General features: G+C 39.7%; 1 long non-coding RNA gene across 2 annotated transcripts; it reads left to right on the forward strand.

Annotated features, from left to right (window-relative positions):
- Nucleotides 1–86: 86 nt before the first annotated feature.
- LOC123967196 lies at nt 87–1,392 on the forward strand. 2 transcript variants are annotated; one of them, XR_006824206.1, is made up of 3 exons: nt 87–229; nt 333–500; nt 1,196–1,392. It is a non-coding gene; the product is annotated as an uncharacterized LOC123967196 (long non-coding RNA). The 2 variants fall into 2 exon arrangements; XR_006824207.1 differs by having other exon boundaries at nt 1,199–1,392.
- The last annotated feature ends 3,307 nt before the right edge of the window (nt 1,393–4,699 follow it).

Genomic DNA, 4,699 nt, shown 5'->3' on the forward strand with positions numbered 1-4,699 from the left:
TGTAGCTCTATGAGACACACAGTGACTCTTGAATCTAAGTTCTTTCTGCAAGAGAAGAAGTGGGGAGTCTGATGATGCAGCTGGACTACACCAGAACAGACCAGAACACAATCAAGTCCACATGTTACTGAGCAGCCATTATGTTGTCTTCTCTGTGTAGGCTGATCCTGAAGATGGTGTTTCCTACGCCTCCATCAGCTACACCAGGAAGACCAACAGTAAAGGCCGGGTAAGCTGTCTGATTGGTTCTAGTGATGATGGCAGTGAATGAAAACACTTCTCTCATTTAATGTTGTGTAATTTCTGTGTTGTGCCGTTTGTCTCTTTTCCAGGTTCTGGGTAAAGATGGTGATGATGAAGATGATGCAGTGACCTACAGCAGCGTGAAAGCTTCCTCTTCTTCTGCTGGAGCCTCAGCTGATCCCAGCGACCTCTACGCCACCGTCAACAAACCAAACAAATAAGAGACCACAGTGTAGTTACAGCTCATATCATTACAGGTCATTTACACTGAGAACTGATAAATGTTTTATTATTTGAATTATTTTATGATAATATATGGGACATTTAGCTTGATGAACTTGCTGTCAGGCACTTTAATGTGCTAGTGCTGTGTTGTAGTTAAACATGTATTAGTTTTTACTGTTATTTCTGTATCAGCTGTTATTGTTTGATATGCAGTCATTTTAACATCTATATCTCTGTTCAGGTTATTTTTTATGTTCTGGTATGAAAGTAATTAAAGCAAACTAAGAGGAAGTGGGACAACGCTCATCTTGACTGAGTCACTTTTGAGAGTTTAATTAAGCAGCGTGTAAAACCTCCAGAGTTCTGCTGCTGTTGTTAACCACATTCTCACTGAAACTCCTCTTCAGATCTCAAAAATATCTGCAATACGTCCAGGAGAGAAAAGACAGTTTGAAAGTTTGACAGCAACAATATGATTGGCTCACAGAGGTTGTGGCAAATTCTGATTGGTTTAACTGAAATAATGAACGCCCTCAATCTAATGACGGAGTAGGAAGCAGAAAAAAGGAAGAGAGGGGGCGGGGGAGAAATAGAGTCAGCATGAACGATGTCTTCCTGATTCAACTTCTGCTGAGCTTCCTTAATCTTAAAAAAAGAGCTGCAAAGATAAAATGAGGAACCAGCAGATCTCAGAGCAGTAAAATATCATCTTATCTGTGTTCTTCAGCAGCTGCTACAGTATCACCATATTGCACCATGGACATCAGGAGTCAGATTCTGGTGGGAGAGGAGTTTGACTCTTCACCTGTCTGTTCATGTGTGCTGTCAAACATCACCATGGATCCTGTCTGTTTTCTAATAAACACTATCTGAAGAAAACAAGTTGCATCATTGCAAACATTTATCTGAACTAACAATCTTCACACCTTCAGCTTCCTCTTCATCTATTTAGAAGGCTCAGTGTGAATCTAAATATAGTTTATTTGTAACTGTCATATTTTTACTTGATACACCAGGTAATAATGCTGCATTTGACACATGAAGTTGGATTTTCGCAGTTCCCAGTTGGAAATTTTAACTTGAACGCCCCCTTAAGGAGACAGAGTGTTACACACTTCTCTGCGCTTCCATTTCAGCTTTTACCAAAACTTCATAGTGACGGCGTCTGCCCCCCCCGACTATTTAAATTAATAAAAAAAAAAGATAAACTGAAGAGGAGCTGTGCATAAAACCCTAATAAAAATTAATACAACTGCTGCAATAGTACAAAATAGGAGAATTAAATGTGGACTCTTAAAACATCAGATTTCTCTAATCTAAAGGTGAACTAGTGAATTAATATCAGATTATATTATTGATTTGTTCATTGTTTGTTGATTTATTATTGATGTCTGACCAGTAGATCACTTAGGTCTTCTGACCAGGGCTCACTGGTTGTTCTCCATGCTTGACTGAAAACAGTTGGCTCTGACAATGTGGAACGCTCTTTCTTCAGGCGCCATCCACACTACTGCGTTTTCAAATTAAAACGAAGACCTTTTGCTACGTTTGCACCTCCCGTCCAGACTACAACGGTGAAAACGAAGACCTAAAATGTGTTTGGACACGCTGCCGACCCCATTTTGCGTTTCGAAACTCCGGAGGGTGTTTTAGTGAAGACGGGCCAAAACGGAGGACTTTGAAACGATGTTGCAGCCGCTCACGCTCAGCTCTCTGATTGGGTCTTATAAGTCATGCAAAGCAGAAAGACGATGCTCCTGCAGAGTTTTAGTTTGGGTATTTTTATTAAAATGTTCTGTATCGTGCAAATAACACTTAGGCCTATCTGCCTACACTTGTAGGCTACTGTACCGTTTACTTTGCGACGACTCCCAGTCTGTTTTCCGCCGCCTGTGTTACATTCAGAAACATTCAGTAACACAGGACTGCTTGTTATTGATGCATGCTAAAGAAAATCTGGTCTGATTCTTCGTCTGCATTACTTTATTTTTTCACCATATCTTCTGTAACTATGAAATAGACCATCTGCTTCATGTTCACACTGGCACGCGCCTGCCCAGTGTGAACGGCCACTAGATGTGCGTTTTCAGTCGTCTTAATGTAGACGGGGATCATCTCTGATACGCAGCTAAAACGCTGGTGTGGATGGAGATTGTATTAGTTTTAATTCTCCATTTGTAAACTAAAACAGAACAGTGTGGATGGGGCCTTAGACTTGCTTTCCTCAGTCTCTTCACGCCTTTAAAAAGCAGCAGACTCTTTTCTTCAAACTGCCCTTTGTCTTGTCTCGTGCTGTTTAGTGTTTGTGAGTCACTTTTACTGTAATAAACCAGACCACCATCTTTCTCTGACCTTAACCAGCTGCTGCCAGAGTCTAAACATAACCGTGTCCAAGTTTAATAATACTGCAATAATCAGATGTTGTATTGCAAGACTGAGGAACAAATCAGGAAACATTTTACTTTTACCTTCACTATCAAAAACCCTTGTAACACCTGTAGGTATTGCAGATTGCTTGGACCAGAGTCTAGGTTCGGAGGAGCAGTTTACAACTAGACCTCAGTAATGACAGACCACAGACCAAGAAGTAAGTTTGAACTGCCGGCTTGTTTATATATAAGAATTAGTAGGAGACTGTGGTGTATAACATATGTGCATTTGACGCATAACAGTTTAACATAGCACTGTAGCAGCTGGATAGAGGATTAGTGACCTTTTAAGGGGAGAGCAGAGGTTAGTGGTTGTGTGCAGACTCAGACCCTTATATGGTGTCTAACAGATACCAAAACATGTCCTATATAAGTTGTGTTTGATGTACAGAGAGACAGAGTGGCCATCGGGCTGGGTCTCTCTCCAAGCTGCTGCAGAGCTTGTAATTGATGCTGAACTCCTTGATGTAATAAACTTTTATGATCAAGAACAGTCAAGCGGATTTCTTCTCAACACATCATCGCAGCATTATTGTTCGGACACCACAAGACATACACGGTTTGGCACCAAGTTACACACAATATATACAAACAAAGAAACATGTGCTCTATTTCTTGGAAATATTTCACATAAATTCCACTAATGCCCAGATCTCAGGAAATGTGTTAATCCTCCTATTTTTACCTCTCTTTGGTTTGGGTTAAAACTAGTTGAGTTCAAAATAATTTCCAACTTAGGATCCTTTAAGTTGTTATATAGTTCCTAATTTTCTCATTGAGTTAAATCAGCTCTAAATTCTCATGTTATCTTAGTAAGGCTTGATAAGACAGAGTCTGTCGAGTCGCTCTGCCCTATCGAAAAATGCTACCTTATGTTTCTAATCCCATAAAGTTATAACTCTTTTTTTATTAAATTTATTTAATATTTATACAGTATTATGACATCTTCAGTTTTTTGATTGTATTATAACATCATTTCAGGGGTAGTGTGCACAGAACCGCTAAGTAGCACATCTCGATAGGCAGCATAAATCGACAGAACACCAGCTTCACGTGCATAAACACCGAGCGCTCCTCACGACGAAAAAACCTGCCTGTTTTACAACAGGGCAATACACATTAACGTGCCACTCAAAAATTAAGTTTCTAAATTTCATCTTCCCACCCCCCAAATGTGTTAATAATGTGACAAAAACTAAGTTGACAAAGTTTTAATGTTTTATAATAATTTTTACTGGTAGCTCAACACTGACAAAGTTTTACAATATTCAACATTTTCCGATTTTATCATGTTATATTAACTTTAATATCACAAGTTAGAATAATGTAAAACTCCTCAAAAAGAAGACACATAGCTGCTATCAGTTACTTCATAAGTTAATAATAAACACTTAAGTATTCATAAGTGTCCAGAGAGTGACTGTATTGCAGCTTAAAAAACAGCTACATGTGTTTTGTTGTAGGTTAGCGCTCCAGCTCACAGAGCAGCTGCAGATTTCTATGAAGTGGACGAAACACATGCACCACATGTAAACCAGATAGACTTTCAGATAGACCTTAATTATGGAAGTGTTGCAGTGGCATAAGTAGGCGGCTTTGACTCAGGGTAGAACGGCCGTCCCCTGAAAGGAAGGTTGGGAACCTGAAATTGCTCCTGGTGGCTGAGCCATCACTGTGTGAATGAGTTAATTTCTGTTTCTGATGAGCAGTTGGGTCTCTGCTCATAGGTGGGTGAATGTGATGTAGTGTAAAGCACGTTGAGCGGTCGAAAAGACTAGAAAGGTGTTACAGCCCATTTACCA

This window comes from Micropterus dolomieu, unplaced genomic scaffold (assembly GCF_021292245.1).
Source record: "Micropterus dolomieu isolate WLL.071019.BEF.003 ecotype Adirondacks unplaced genomic scaffold, ASM2129224v1 scaffold_131, whole genome shotgun sequence".
Taxonomy (NCBI): domain Eukaryota; kingdom Metazoa; phylum Chordata; class Actinopteri; order Centrarchiformes; family Centrarchidae; genus Micropterus; species Micropterus dolomieu.